The 17,018-nt window shown below is 37.0% G+C and overlaps 1 pseudogene; it reads right to left on the reverse strand.

Annotated features, from left to right (window-relative positions):
* Positions 1 to 2,721: 2,721 nt before the first annotated feature.
* On the reverse strand, positions 2,722 to 6,598 carry LOC112203172 (annotated as a pseudogene).
* Between the last annotated feature and the right edge of the window lie 10,420 nt (positions 6,599 to 17,018).

Here is a 17,018-nt window from a genome sequence, read left to right on the forward strand (position 1 = left end):
GGGGACAGGGAAGAGGCAGTTGCAACTATAGCAAAATCAGTTGGAATAGAAAAGGAATTTATCAAGTCATCATTGACTCCACAGGGAAAATCTGGAGCTATTTCTAGTCTTAAAGCTGCAGGGCATCATGTTGCAATGGTAACCATCTCCAATTTGTTCTGTGAATTTTGCTTTTTCATATGTTTTTAGCTATGCCAAAGCTGTTGTAACATTGAAATCCAAGTGTAGTGGCTGCCTCACTCCACTGTATCCATTTTATACTCTACATTTCAGCAATGGGATTAACTGGTGGTTTTGGTAAATAGACAATAGTTTAAACCATATGACCATACATGCAATCAAATAGCTCTTTTAGAGCTCTTCTTTGCATCAAGGTGGTTGTTCATTAATTCATTCTCATGACATGATCATATAAATCGTAAGTTTTGCTATACCTCTTCTGTGACAATTGTTTTTTTTCGCAGGTTGGTGATGGCATACCCAACAACAACTTGACGAGGTCTGCATTGAAGTAGCCGACTACTTACAGACTCTGCTGTAGGTTCTGACCAGTTTCTTGATTTTGAGTTAGGCTAGCTTTTAATTAACTTTTTTGTAGCAATTATGAACAAACATGAATACTAATTGCTAGGCTAGCCTTGTAGTAGGTGAATTGGGGTTTTATTTTGCTCATTTTGTAAACTGTTAAGGATGATGATTTCAGATATAATACTCCAATATTCAAATCACTCTTGTCAACTATTGAAATTGCAATTTATAACAGCAGCTACATATTTTGTGGACATCATCCTCTTTATAGAATGTGATATCTAGATATAAAGTTGAAATCAGTTTTAACCATAAAAACTGATGTCTAGTAATACAGATACATCAGTTCCAAAATGAAAATCGATGTTACTGAAATATACAGACATCGATTTTTTGTCTAAAACGATATGTTACTGAGTACCAGACATCAGTTCCAAAATGGAAATTGATGTTACTAAAATATATAGACATCGATTTTTTGTCGAAAACGATATGTTACTAAGTACCAGACATCAGTTCCAAAATGGAAATCGATGTTACTAAAATATACAGACATCGATTTTTTGTCGAAAACGATATGTTACTGAGTGCCAGACATCAGTTCCAAAATGGGAACTGATGTCTGTAACAGTATCAGTCATCGGTTCTTAAATCAATAACGATGTTAAAACGCAAACTTGTGTTGTGTAATCTATATTTCTTTAAGCATTAAATACAATAAAATGTGGGTTTAACAATAGTAAAACATGTAAGTTTGTTATCATTTAAACCTATTTACATCGATTTATAATTAGGAACCAATGTCTACACGAATACTAGACATCGGCTAAAAACCGATGTCTGCATTTTTCGGATCTTTCTCATCACCCACAAAGACATCGGTCGGGTTTTTGTTTCTCATCGGTTTTTGGCCGATGTCTGAGGCCATAATTCTAGTAGTGTTACCTTCCCAAGTAAAGCGATTATATGGACCAGAACGTCCAAATGTATCCCTAAGATTAGGGTTTCGCTCTTGGCGCCCTCTTTTTGGGGCGCAACTATAATTGGATTCCGGAATATGCTATATTCCCACGGATCTCAAATTATAGTTCTTCACAAGGATGTTGTCATGCTTTTTAGCGACATTCATAGCTCCAATGAGCTCATGAAATCTTGTGATCCATCTTGTAGTAACATCGATTCGATAGTTCTTAGCAACCATCAATGCAGACATGGGGAAGGTAGAGAGAGTCTTCTCAATCAACATCGCATTTGTGATTTCTTTACCACAGAATTCCATTAAGGATTCAATGCGAAGTGCTTCAGAGTTGTAGTCAAGAACTGACTTGAAATCATAGAAGCGGAGGCTATGCCATCTCACTTCTAGGTCAGGAAGCATGGAGTCACAGACGTTGCCAAATCTTTCTTCGAGTGAGACCCACAACCTTCTGGGGTCTTCTTCATCCATACACTCGTACTGGAGAGAATCATCCATATGACTGGTCATTAGGATGATGGCTTTCGCCTTATTTGCCTCGAAGGCTGCTCTATTTGCTTCTAAAGCTAGAGCTTGCTCAACAGTTAGCAAGTCCTGGCCAGGCTCGAGAATCGTATCTAGGATTCCATCGTCCTTGAGATGTTGGCGGACATCACGAACCCACCTGTGATATCCAGAGCCAGTTGTTCCCAATGAAGCAAAGTCCAATTTGTTCAGGTTACTCATCCTGAAAGAGAACAAGAAATTAGGGTTAGTTTCGGAGCGTAAAAGGCTACCACGAAAACATATAAAATTTCTGAGCGTAGTCGCTTCCAAGAAATTAGGGATTTTCTGAGCGTAGCCGCTTCCAAGAAAATCCGATTCTAAGAGGGGTTTTGGATTAGATCGAAACAATGACGTATGTGGTCGATCGTTTTTCTTCTCAACAAACTCTAAGTTTGGAGAACTCTACAATCTCTAAGCTTGGAGTGAGCACGAAGCCTCACAGTTTGGCTATTTGGTCTCCCCTATGAAGAAGAAATGGGGGTAGAAGAAGGGAGGTTATAAGTCCTCAAGAAGAAGAAGAGAAAAGAATAAATACTTAAAAAAACGGAAACTTTTAGAAAAGTTTACCTCTTAGGATTGCAGAATGTATTTGGTCCTTGTCGTAGGATTTGGAGACGAGCTTCAGTCTTATTGCAAGCGAGCAGACTTGTAGGATTGCAGCGTGGTCTCAGGGGTCGCGGAGTTTCGGGGTCGCAGGTTCGTAGAGTCGTGAGACAGCAGGTTCGCAGAGTCGCGAGGGCACGGGTTTGCGGAGTCGAGGTTGCGGGGTCGCAGATTTGCGAGGTCTCGAGGATGCTGCGGGGCAGCGAGGATGTAAACACACATTTATGCATCTATTTGGCTACTAATTATGGTAATTATGAACAAGCTTTTCTCCAAAATTTCTAGATTTTGGTCAAATAGCCAAGTATTTTGTTCATTTGGCTTCCAAAGATTTTGTTCATTTTCTGGAACTTTAATAATGGTTAGGGTCCAATTGTTGATCTTCCATTACAAGTTTTGGTCAAATAACCATGTTTTGGATTAAATTAGGATTTAATTTAAATTTTGGAGGCAAATAGATCAAATTGTCCATTCTGCCCTCCTTAAGGGTTTAAAAATCTGAACTGTGGGCCCCCTTGTCTGCTCCAACAGCTATAGTGACGTCACATTTGGAGGTAAATTCAAATTTTGGACTAGGGTGATGTCATTGAAGAGTACAAGGACCAGTCTGATTAAAAAAACAGTTTAAAGACCAGTCTGATTTTAGGCCCAAAGTTCAGGGGGGTAAACTGAATTTAATCCTTACATGGTTTAGGTTGGATCTCAAAGTAAATTGATATAAAATGTCAAATTGGCCCTTACCTAAGGTCTACGTAACAATATTGTGTATAACCTAGTTCAAAGAAACCTGTTTAAGCTAAAGTGAACAAATCAGCTGAGGTTCAACTAACTAAACAGCCCCAGTGGATTTTTATTTCATTTTGTTTTGGACATACAAAATGAAATTAGGGATAATACAATTTGGGGATTTGGAAAATTAGGGCTAATATAATTTGAGGATTTGGTTTTCTAATTTGACATTACTTAGAGAGGAAATATGATCAGTGGGCTAACCATTACAACATTTCTCAAGGTGGAGACTCGTCTTCTTTCTTAGATGCTCTCTGCCTCTGAGTACACCTTCAGTCTAGGTACTTACAATGACAAATTAATGAACTCAATTTGTTTACTGAACTCCGGCTTTAGTTTTGGATGCCGTTATATACGATCGTAATTGATTACTTATTTTTTAAAAAAAATTGTTGGAAATAGGGCTCATTCAATTTGAGGATTTGGAATATTAGGGCTAATTCAATTTGGGGATTTGGTTTCCTAAATTTGACATTACTTAAGAATGGCCAACCATTATGACATCTCTCAAGGTGCAGACTCCTTTTCTTTCTTTCTTGGACTCTCTCGGAGGTAATGCTTCACTCTTGGGTTCTTTTTCATCTACGTGATATACTTATAATCACAAATGAACTCAATTATTTGATTAACTTGTACTCCTACTACCAAAGTTAATTCTTTCAATTTGTAATTTAGGGTTCGGTTTGTTTTAGATTTCGGAATCTTAAATTTATCTATTTGAACTGCAATGGCCAATCGGCACTGGAAATTGAACCCTCCATCTTTATATAATAATACAAACTACTTGAATTCACAATATTAATTACAGAAAATTTGCTGCATATTCTGCTATATATGTTATCCTGTTATGATTAAATCATATTCATAAAAAAAAAAAAAAATTAATAAAATTCAATAGTCTTAGCTGACTTACCATGCTATTACCATCATGAATTTCTTGCCTGGAGCATAAGAGGTGGGATGCTCTGTTCATGCCTGAAGAAGTTATGAGGATCAACTTTGGTTTTGATCTTTATCAATCTGTAAAAATTGTCCTTGAAATACCTGGTACCCCAAGCACTTGCTTCATTGATGCTAGTGTTCCTTTTCTTGTTTATCCCTAAATCAAGATCCCTATAATTCACATATGCGTACCTTGGGGACTTTGTAACATAAGGAGCCATGTAGTTGTAGAGCTTCCTAATCCAATCTATGTGCTTTGCCTCGTTTTCATCTTCAGCAAGCCATGCAGTCACGTACTGAATTTTGAAGAGAACTTTTCTAAGCGGGAAGGGTATTGCTGACTCGGAAATTTTGCTCATCACTCCCCCATATGGATTCCAAATTATCACTAGATTGGTTTCTTCCAACAACCTTTTCCAAAGCCCCTCAAGCCCAGTTTCGGAAATCGGGTCTTTGACAAAATCTGATTTGGCTTTGAAGTAGGTCTTGAATATGGATTTTCCTTGTAGCAAAACCTCGGGCCGAGGTCCATTTGCGTAACCTGCTATGTACATCACAGATTTGAGCCAACTTGTTTGTGTACAATCTTTTCTTGTCAAATTCAGTTCGGGGAACCCTGTTTGCATAACATTGAGGAGCGCCTTTTAACACCTCCAAGGAATTGACCTTGGTAAAGAGTTGTGACAGTTCTCTTGCCACTTATACTGTCAACTACTGTTGGTTGTATCAGAACTCTTATATTGAGATCTTTATCAAGCTTAGTAGTAGCTACTTGTTGCCATCTATGGAGGAGCTTTGTGGCCCCTTGTTCCAAGGTCTTGGAAACTGTAAAAACTGTCATAGTTGATGGAACAGGAACCAACTTTATCTTCCACCACAGGATGACTCCAAAGCTTGCTCCTCCACCACCTCTGATTGCCCAAAACAGGTCTGCTCCCATGGTCTTTCGGTCAAGAATTCTGCCTTTGACATCAACTATTCGGGCATCCAGGACGTTAACAGCTGCGAGGCCATATTTCCTCATCATGGTACCATATGCACCTCCAGTTATATGGCCTCCAACACCTAAACTTCTGTAAAGACCAGCTGGAAAGCCATGGGTTCTGCTTTTCTCTGCAATTCTGTAGTAAACTTCACCAATAGTGGCTCCAGCTTGAATCTATGCACTATTGGCTTAGATATCAACATTAACTGATTGAAGCTTGGCAAGGTCTACGATAATGAAAGGTGTTTCAATTTGGGACACATATGAGAGACCTTCATAATCATGCCCTCCACTTCGGACCCTGAAATGTATCCCAAGCTGTTTGAACAAATAACAATATTTTAACTTGGGAATCATGCGTTCGTGTGAAAATGAACTCTGGCTTTGGCTTTGAAGGGACCAAGTACCTGAGGTTTTGTGCAGTTGAATTTAGGACGGTAGTGAAAGCAGAACTGTTTGGGGTGAAAAAGGTACTAGAGAATGGAATAGAATCCTTAAAATGATATGAGAGGCATTGGAGAAAACTGTTTTGTTTTGAAGACGGTGGTTTTGCCGATGAAGATGATAACAATACAAAAAGAAACATGAAAAAAACTGAAGAGTTTGAAAGCTGCATGCTGGTTTGTTCAAGTCTTTTTGGGTGTTGTTGAGGAATGATGAGCCTAGTTTCCATGTTTCTTTATATAAGCATGAAGGTGCATTAGGCCTTCTCCAATTCAAAGGGCTAAAAATAGTCCTGGGGCTAAATTTTAGGCCTGATTTCTTTACTATTCATTGATATGGCATCAACCGTCTCCAACCAGTCAAGACTAAATTATAGCCCTAAAATATATTTTAAAATTTTGAATATGTTATACACACACACACACACACACACACACACGGAGGCGTTCTGAAGAGGGCGTTCACACTGTCGCTAAAGTGCAGACGTCCGGGATTTCTGCTCGATCAAGCGTCAACGACTCAATGCCTCTTATCGGACGGATGCCAAGGGCATCCCAGACCAGTCTACAATCCCGTGGAGCTGTCCGCAACTAGTTTGCAGCACTGCCTAGAACCTTAAAGTTGCAGGTGAGGTTGCTGCCCAAAACCTTCGACCTTGATCGCTGCCCAGAAGTGGTCTGGGATGCCTCCGGCCTCCATCCGGCATGATTCGCGCAGTCGCCTGAACGGTGTTGCAACGTCGACGTCCATACTTTAGCGACAATGCGGACGTTCGCCCCATAACCCGCTTGTGTGTGTGTGTGTGTATATGTTCTTATTTTCTTATCAGATTCTTATTTATAGTAATTAAAATCATTTTTATGATAAAAAATATTTTTCCAGTTGTACTTTTCAAATTCCATGTGTTGCTTCACAAGGAATGTTGTAGATTTGTTATACGATTTTATATATGTGGCATAGGTTATCTTGATGGAATATTTTTAAATTCTCGGATATGACTTCGAGGCCACGTGTTTCGTCGTGATTCGTTTGTGAAATTTTGAAATGGATATAAAGCAATTTTTGGCTTGATCGCAGCTTGTCAAACTTTCTGATATGATTTCGAGGTCACGTGTTTCGTCCTGATTTGTTTGTAAAATTTCGAAATGGATATAAAGCTGTTTTTGGCTTGATCGAATCTTATCAAATTTTTGGATAAGATTCTTGAATGACATGTGTTCCATCTTCATTGGATTATCAAATTTTGGAGTGGATATGATGTCTATGTTTGCATTTTCTTACTCTCTTTTGTTCCTTTTTAAGAAAGTTTCTATTAAGACCTCCAAATTTGCTCATTTGACCTCTCATACTCTTTCCACCTCCTTTCTGCTTTTAAGTACAAATATTTGCTCACTATACCTCATTTTGAATTCCTCAAATAACCTTAGTTATATTATTCACATACAAAAAAATAAAATACTCATTATACCTCTAATTCACTAACTACACCTCCATTCCTTTTTTTTTTTTTTGGTTATTTTTTGCATGTAAACCTAAAAAATGCCAAAAATAAATTTCCAGAACTTTAATCATGAATCAAATGGGTCATAACACAGAAATTGATCAAGCAGTCATAAATCAAACGGTTAGACATGATTCCTATGTTTCTAACCCTTATAAAAAATGAAAGGTAATTCAAAAAAAAAAAATGAAAGGTTACAAAAATTGATATAAATAAAAAAAAACTCAGAACACATAAAAAAAAAAATATATATATATATATATATATAAATAAACTAAAAACCACCATCTCCCACCCAAATCTCATCCTCCAACCAAACCTTGAACGAAGTCTAGACTAGGAACTCAAGAAAAGTTCTGCAACAATTTCTTAGTCTTAACAATTAAAACTAGGGGGAGAGGTTTGTAAAGAAAATATATACTAGTTGATTATAATTCATTGTCTATAATTGTCATTTTACAAGAGGATATATATGTAATTCATTAATTCAAAAGATATAGAGGTCAAATGAGCACATTTGGAGGTCCCAATAGAAATCCTCATTTTTAAATGCTTTTGTCATGAATAAAACAAATATTGAAAATATGACACATGGTTTACTGTTTTTATCAAACATTTGTTTCATAATAACTTAAAGTTACAAGGAAAATTTATTCAAAAAAAAAAGTTACAAGGAAAATTGAATAACTAAAATTATATGAAAACAATCATAAAGGATAAATAGATTATAACAATTTATTTGAGCAACATTAATTACTCATCCGAGTCATAGAATGACATTTCCAGGGGGTACTCATTCGATGTCGAACCGGATGACGGAAACAACTCACGACACCGAATTTTCTCCATTATTTCTCTTTTCTTTCCATCATAATACTCTTTACTCAAAGGAGTAAAATTGATGGTTTGCATTGCTAAAATATTTTATTCCCTATCACGCTCTCTTCTCTCTTCCTTGAGTTGATCTCTTCTTGCCTTTTCCTCCTTTGATTTCTTGAGGTCTTCTCTTAGTTGATTTAAGTGTGCCACCACTTCTTCTCCAATGGCACATTCGGCTTCTTTTCTCTTAACAAGTCTTCTTCTTGCTGCATTTCGCCCAATTGGCCTAAGATTTGGGTTGGAGTAGTTGTTGGACTTGAAGAATGGGTTGAACTTGTGATGATAGGTTCAACATCATCATCTAATGAGAATGAAGAATTTTGTTGTGTTGTAAATAACTTGTGGTGTATCTTCAAAAGTCACCCAATTACAGTCTATAGCCAATTTGTAACAATTGAGAAAATTAAAAAATTTTCCTTTGTTGTCGTCCCGAAAATAACCTTCGGTTTGGCATTTCTATTAAATGTATATTCAAATTATGACCACAAATTAAATATAATCTACATAACAATATGATACAAAATATATAAAAAAAAATCACATTGTATTTTAAAATAAATTTTTCTTTGAAGAAATATTCACTTGATCTTGAAGATTGCCTCCACTTTGGTTCCTCCTCTCGGTACGTTTGATGCAAGAGTGTCATTTGTTCATTTGAGGAAAAATAAATCTTTGCCACCGAGATTTGCAACTCTCCCACGTCCTTTATACCAAAATGTATCTTGGATCTCCATGAATTTTTGTTGGACTCGGCTCCAAAGATCATCTTCCGATTGACTTGTACCATTGACAGAATTTTGGGATACTTTCACGAAAGCAACGGTGAGTGCTTATGTAACGTCCTGAACCTAAATTTACTAGTTTACGAGTCTTTCGATTGGTAAACGACATTTACATTTACTTTTTGGCTCCGTTTCAACCTTTTAGGGGGCCCTAAAAGTTGACTTTTTGTTTGGGTCAAAATTTAGGAAAATTTTCTTCATCAAAGTCGTAGAGGGCGTTAAATCGAACGTGTGCATATGTGGTTCGTAAAAATTGGAGTTCTTATGTGAAAGTTATAAGCGAAAAGGTAAAGTTACTGTTCATGATAATTTCCTATATATATATATGGAAAGTTACTGTGGTAGATCAGTTCTACCACACTCTCTCTCCTCTCCGTTTTTCTCTCCCCGACCCCGTCGTCTTTGGCCGGCAGTTTCTCCCTCGTCCGGTGACCGATTGAGGTGTTGTCTGAGGCTATGGACTCGTCTCTTCATCCTTTTTATGTTGGTGGCAGCTTGGTGGCGCGATTTGGGCTGTGGGAGGTGCAGCAAGGCTGTGAATGCGAGGGGTTTGGCCGGCATTACGGGTCGCTTGCATTTTCTCATTTTCCGGCTATTTCAGGCCGTTCCACCACCCACTCCTCGATGCAGTTTTCATGCTAGTTCGATCCTTGGCAGTGGGTATCAACGATTTGGCCGGATTAAGGTGGATCGATGGGGAGAAACCCCGTACGGATTTGAGGTAATTTTGACCCTTTAGACTTGAAATCTCACTTGGCCAAAGTTATGAAAGATGTTTAGGATGATGAGATGATGCTATGGATGAAATTTGGTAGCCATATATGGTGGTTGACCGGCGGCACGTGGGACCCAAGCGCAGCTGCCTGTGGTGGCGCGTGGGGGAGCGTCCGGCCGTTCCTGGTGGGTTGTTTTGGTCTGTTGGGTAGTATATGTTGTTACAAATTTATGGATAGGTGTTTGGTGGAAATTGGAGGAGGTCTGGATATTAATCGAAATTTCCGAAGTTTAATAGTTTGGTTATTGATTTACGAGAATTCCACCGTCAAATTTCTCTCAATTCTGCCATAGAAACTTTTAATTAAAGAATTGGTGTTAATGATGAAGTTTTGGTTAAATCAGAGAAGAAATAGAAATGTTGATTTATGAGGGTTTGATGTGGGAATCGTATTTAATTTTCAAATTGTTATTGACGAATTGTAATTGTGTACAGGGCGACGAGCCGAGCTACTGCTCGACGTAGGAAACTGGTAGCGTGGTCGCCTAAATAGTACTGTGAGTGGACATTTATTTTAAATTAATTATGCATGCAGTATTATTATTATTTTCTAATTGAGATTTAATTTATAATTTGGATTATTGAGTTTTATGGTTTGTGAGCTTGACTCATTGAGTTTTATTTATAAGTTACGAGGTTAGTATTGAAATTCCTTCCCTAGGGCTTTTAGTAGATTTTCGAGATAGTTATTTATGAGTTATTGAGTTGGGAAATGATTTCGGGAAGTGATGGATTAAGAAAATATTATGAGAATTATTGATTTCGAATATCGATTTATATGAGGATACACGAGTACGAATGTTTTATCGAATATTTGAGCATGATTGAATTATCGAGATTTCTTGAGTTTTGAGCTCCGCACTTATCAGCTTTGAGGTTAGATTGAGATTTCTTTCCGAAAGCATTTATTGATTTATCGAGTACTTGACTTATGTTTTCGAGGATTTATTGAGATATTGAGTCTTATGAGCTTTGAGTTATCGAGATATTTCTGAGTTATGTTTTCGGTGATTTATTGAATTAATATCGAGTTTCTCTCCGAAAACAATTATTTGAAAGAGGTTGATTCCAGTTTATTGAGGAGGTAAATAAGTTAGAGCATGCATGCATTACCTGGTCGGCAATCCCCTCTAGACAATATTCTGGTCGGCAGTTCCCTCCGATGCGACATATGGTCGGCAGTCCTCTCCAGATGACATGAGGTAGTTAGTCGGTAGTCCCCTCTAACTACTTATGGTTAATCGGTAGTCCCCTCTAACCATCACCTCCTCGTCCTGTCGACAGTCCCCTCCGATGCGTCACTGGTCGGCAGTCCCCTCCAGGTGGCATGAGATGACTAATCGGCAGTCCCCTTTAGTCATCGTCCATTTTGAGATATGATTACGTATATGAGGGATTGGAGTTTTTTAAGAGATTTTGAGATGTTATATTTTACATGATTAAGATTGTAGTAAAGATGATGATTAATAGTGTTTTCAAGATTGTTACTGCATGCGAGGTTTTAGAGAATAACTTGGGAAAGCATTAAGTTTCACTTGTTCATTCGAAATTACTTATTTTTCGTCCACTCTAACGATTTTCAAATGCTTTTCCCCTGGGCCCTTCTGTTTCAAATGCCCAATTTGCAGGCCAGATTAGCTTGGGGTCGAGCGTACATGGAGTTGAGGCATAGCTGTCATAGCTTCCGCATTATAAAAGTATCGGTCCTTCATTTTGTATTCTATTATCTTGTACATCATGTACATTAGATTGCTCTGATAACCCATGAGATTAATATTCTTAAGTTTTGAATTGTTTGTGAAATGGGAGATGTTGTGATTTAGGGAGCAGGATGGCTCCAGAAGAATAAGGGTGAATTATTTTAGAAGTGTAAATGTCTTTCTACAGGTTTTGGGTAGTCCACTTTTAGAGGAAGTTCCGCCAAATCTTTGGTAGATTTTCTTCTAAGGTGGGCCCCGCAGGGCCACTTCGGATTTTAAAGTGCAATCCGGAGCGGGTCCTGTCAGCTTCATCTTCCAACAGTGACCAATTCACACGTCTTTTTGACGAACGAGCCATTTTCGATAAAGAAAAAATAAATGAGAGCTAAAAAATGGGAAGAAAATGAAATATTGAGAATAGAGAGATATATATGAGGAAGTAGAAGGAAGATGTGAAAAATATTGTTGATGTGATATGTATTTATAGTGTAAAAAAAATTATAAAAATAAAAAGGCTAGATGACGTCAGCAACTAGTAACTAGTCGTTGCTGACGTCATGCATGCAAATCAGCTGACCCCAATGTTGGCCTCCCCACTTTCTGATCCAATTTTTTAAAGGGCTAAAGGGCTATTTGAAGGGTTATGTTTAACTCTTTTAGTTGCAACCTAATAGATGGGACATGAATTGGGTTAAATTTTACCCCTTTAGCCATTTAAACCATTGGGTTGGAGAAGGCCTTAGTGTCCCCTTGATGAGCTGATGCAAATGTCATGTGGTGTTGGGATCACATGGGATAAATGATCTTTATTTTAATTAGTTTTGTGGAATATTGACTCCAACCCCAAATCTCTTCTTAGTAGCGTTCTCTGCTTACAATCTCTCAGCACCACCAATAGGGCAAAGACCTGGTGGGAAACTGAGACCATATGCTGCAAAATTATGGCGAGGCTTTTGATCTATGGTGTTGTTAAACCTGAGGTTTTGTAAAGAGGACTAAAAAGATAGATGAAATGAAGGTTGCTGTACAACAATTAAGAAACTTCCAAAAATGAACAAGGTTTGCTGCATGCAAATCGAGAGAAAGAGATTTAAGTGAACATCAACATGAATGGACCACTGAATAAAATCAAGCTAGTGAACTTTTTGATTATAAAAAAAATTGGCTACAAATATTAAAGACTTAGATCACCTAATAAATGCAGGGTCATTTGCACTATCAGTGCATAAAAGAATTTTTCGCTGCAGAGGAAATTGAGAAGAGCGAAATTACTTGTTAGGTTAGTCTCTCTTGCACTATCATTGCTTCTCTATGTTTCAAGTCTGTCGCCAACTCGCCATGTTTTGGATCAAACCTACAGAGGAATAGTATTTAGTGCCATACACGATAATTTCATGTTAATCATGCTATTAATACTTCTCTAAATTAATTATGGCCGCTCGTTGACTAACACACTCGAATATGTTAAGGCACTATCATTGCTTCTCTATGTTTCAAGTCTGTCGCCAACTCGCCATATTTTGGATCAAACCTACAGAGGAATAGTATTTAGTGCCATACACGATAATTTCATGTTAATCATGCTATTAATACTTCTCTAAATTAATTATGGCCGCTCGTTGACTAACACACTCGAATATGTTAAGGCCGGCATGCCGACCAAGTTAAAATTAACCTCAGATTCAGCCATTCAGGAAATTAATTTGGAATCAGTGGTGCGATTAGGTGAATTATGAGCATGGACAACAACTAGATTCTAAATTAACTGGTGGTTTGGCGTACTGCTCAGCTTTCCAACCCAATTAATTATCAAATTAGTTGCTTTTGATCTGCTGTCCATGTGTGTCCATGTGTGTGATCGATCACGAAACTTCAAATTAATGAAATGGGAATCTAGGTCTATGGCTTGTGCTAAAGTAATTGAGCTATAAATGGGAAATCATCAAGCTTAATTAGGTCTATGGCCCATGGTCTCAGAAATAACAAAGTCCATAGCTTATCACCCATCTTATTACAAAGCACATGCGATCTACTGCAACCTAGGCAGCACATATAAATGGGAAATAAAAATATGAAATTGAAATGCTTATTGATCAACTATAAAGAACAAAGCACGATACTGTCATGCTCCATTCATGATTGTTCAACTACTTCCGGTTGCTTCTGATTTGTATTTTGGTCAACTTTGTTAGGGATCACTTTCTCTGCTAACCAGCAGTGTGAGTGTATGTTGTCATTGGCATTCACACCCTGTGAATTCAGGGAGTTTAGCTTAATCAACACCTGGTCCATCTTTCCTACCACATCATCTCTCAGATTGCCAAAAGAATTTTCTAGCCCACCGATCTTAGCAACCAATTGCACTACTAGAGAAAACCTATTTGGAGACAATTTTTTTTGGGACGAACCAATTTTTCGTCCCCCAAACACGTAATTAGAGACAAAATTTTTAATTTCATCCCTAAAAGTTTTGTTTTTCAGAATTTTCCATTTGAATCTATCAGAGACAAATAAATTTCAATTAAGGACAAAAAATATTTATCCCAAAATTTAATAGAGGACGAAATTTAATTTGGTCTCCTATATTTTTTTTCGCAAACTATAATTAGTAAAGATTTAAGAGGGAAACTAATCCAACTATGTTGAATTCCAAAATTTGAACCAAGAGAAATAGGGGCTAAACTTTTTGCCCTTGTTTTTTAGTTTTTATTTGGGCGGGATTTAGCAAAAATCAAACAGTATAATTTAGGTCTCATATGTAATTAAGTAGCCTCTCCCTTTTATTATTTTTAGATAATCTCAATAATCAGCGACAACTCTCTCTCTCTCCCTGCAGCTCCTTAAACCGGAACCGAAACCGAAACCTACCTCCGACATCGACGAGGTAGGTTAATATGAACTGGGTCCTTCAATTGATATTCACTCTGTTTTAGGGTTGCTACACGGCGTCGAAGTAGTTTGAGGTTGACGCAAATTTCAGAAGAGGCGGAGGAGACCACAGTAGTGATCCATTTGAGGCTATGTCAACTAGCAGGTTTTGTTTCTATTCGATTTGATTCATTGATTAATTGGTTTTAATTGATTTAATTAAGTGAATTCTGTTTTCGATGTTTAGGTTTCGTCACAAACCTACAATCTCGATGCGAACCTCTGCCTTCTTCGTCTCTATCAGGTGATTTAGGGTTTAGGAATAGAGTTTCTGGGTTTGACTAGTTTTTGTTTGGATTCTGTGCTTTGTTGTGATGGTTTGTTCCTGTAATTTTTTGGTATAATTTGAGCCAGAGCGTATTGGAACCCAAATTGTTGCTTGTATTTTGGTTAAGGTTTGCATTTCAATCTTGAAAAGCTTTCGACTTTCGATTTAGATTGTTATTGATTAAGTGGTGGAATAAGAAATCAGTTTGAAGTTTTCTGTATGTTAATGTGTAGGCACTGAAGGCAGTGCCAGCTTCCGATTTCAGCCTTGTCTCTTCCAAATTCCAGAAAGAGTGGTATTGTTCTTTTATTCTCTACCGATTTACAATTGAATTGTTTCCATGAACAATTGAGTAGTGCACTGTTTGTTTGTCATTATATTTGGTTGATTGAGTTCACCAAAAGTTTGAGAGTGATCAACTAATCCCCTCCTTTGTTTATGTCTTTCCTTATCAGCAAATGGAGGAGCAGTTCAAGACACTAATTGTTCTGTCTCACTAGTCGGAGCTACAATTGCTTTACTGGATATGTATTTTCATCAGCTATGCAGTTCCTAAAACTCTAGTTCTTCTTTTTGCAGACAGGAAGATTCAGTCAATTTTAGGATGAAGCATCTAAGAATTGTCACATACTTGAAGTTGTCTCAGGAAGATTCAGTCAATTTGTGGTGGGATTTCTCTTCTGCAATTGATTCTGATGTTTTATTTACTCTGTGATTGTTGTGTTGGACAATGTCACTTATTTTTTAAACTATTTTACATCTCTGTTTTGGTTCCCTATGTTTCTTTTATGATTTCCTTTTAACTCTTATTTTTATAACAGTTTTGTTCCTGTGATTCACAATGTGTGTTGCCAAGTGACTGAAAATTTCTGGGTATGATTGTTTATTATTTGCTTATTTATTTACCGAGGTATTTAAAAACAAAATTGGTTTAGATTGTTTTGTTTCTTTTGTTATTTTATCAGTATTATGTATCTTTGGGTTTTGTTGTCAAGAGATAAGTTTGGGTTGGGTTGGTTGTTGACGGTGGGTTATAAAGAAGAGAAGGGGAAAGGGGAAAAAAAGAAGAAGAGGAGGATAGAAAACAGAAGGGAGAGGGAAAAGATGGAAAAGAAAGAAAAGAAACAGAGGAGGGAGAGAGAGGGACGGGGAAGAGACTAGAAGAGGTTCTCAAGTTCTTGAGATGATGCTCTGAAGTTTGGTTGGTTGGTTGTGTTCGTTCTGCTTGGTGATTTGGGAAGCAGGCTATGGATGGAAGTAGGAGATTTGATAGAGGTGTTGCCGAATGATTTCTGTTTTTCTTTTTCTAGTGTTGAAAGCTTTTGTCTTAGGGGGTTTCTTTTCTTGGATGTTCTTATTTTGGGTCTGCTTAAGAACTAACGTGAATAATTAACATATATATATATATATATATAAACATATTACATATTGGCAGTATTCCAATTCCTAGATGAACCATGGTAATATAAAAGTGTGTGTGTATAGATATCATGTTATTGTGCACCTGCAATTCTCAACTTCACTTCTATTTTCTGGAGACTGATTTTATTTGTTCTAAACTTTGATTCTGTTTTGCTAATTCATCTTTTTATTTGTTGCTTGATTTAATGTGGGTTGTTTCATTGCAGGTGAGAAATTGGTGATTGCTTGTCATGAAGGGCAAGACCATTTGAGGCTTAGGATATGGTCTTCAAAGGGAGACTCTTTGTATTTCTGCTAATTCTTCAAGCACAGAGAAGTACACAATAGAGTTGTTGAGTGCAATGGGTAAGATGGCATTGAAGATAGAAGAACTGGTTGGAAGCCAAGTTTGCGGCGTATGCAAAAGTAAATGTGTCCCCCTTATGATGATGGTACTGGTGAGAATGACCAAGAAATAGATATTGAAGATGAGGAGAATTTTGGCTATATGTATTAATCTTGTTAGGTTTTCGTAAGCTAACTACTTATTAGGACGTTATTTATCTTATTTTAACATACGAATCTTCTTACTTGCATAAGTATTTTTAGTTGAAGACTCATGAAGTATATTTATGGAAGTGTCTACTTTGTTTATGTTAGTGTAGTTGGAAACATTGATATTATGTCTTTGTTTATCACTAGATTATCCATAATAATGGCGTAAAAATATTGAATTTTTTGTAAAAAAAAAAAAAAGTTCTATTTAATTGGTGACAAACTAGATTTGTCGCCTATTATCATTCAATAATTTATTGAAAATTAAAAATAAATTTGGAAACATTTAAAATTTGAAAATAAAAGGAGATGGATTGAGTTTTGTCCCCTATACCTATCATCGGTGTCTTTTATATTTAATTTTCCCGCCGATCTTAGAAAATGGGGGATAAAATTTCATTGATTGGGGGACAATT

Source organism: Rosa chinensis, chromosome 5 (genome assembly GCF_002994745.2).
Source record: "Rosa chinensis cultivar Old Blush chromosome 5, RchiOBHm-V2, whole genome shotgun sequence".
NCBI lineage: Eukaryota > Viridiplantae > Streptophyta > Magnoliopsida > Rosales > Rosaceae > Rosa > Rosa chinensis.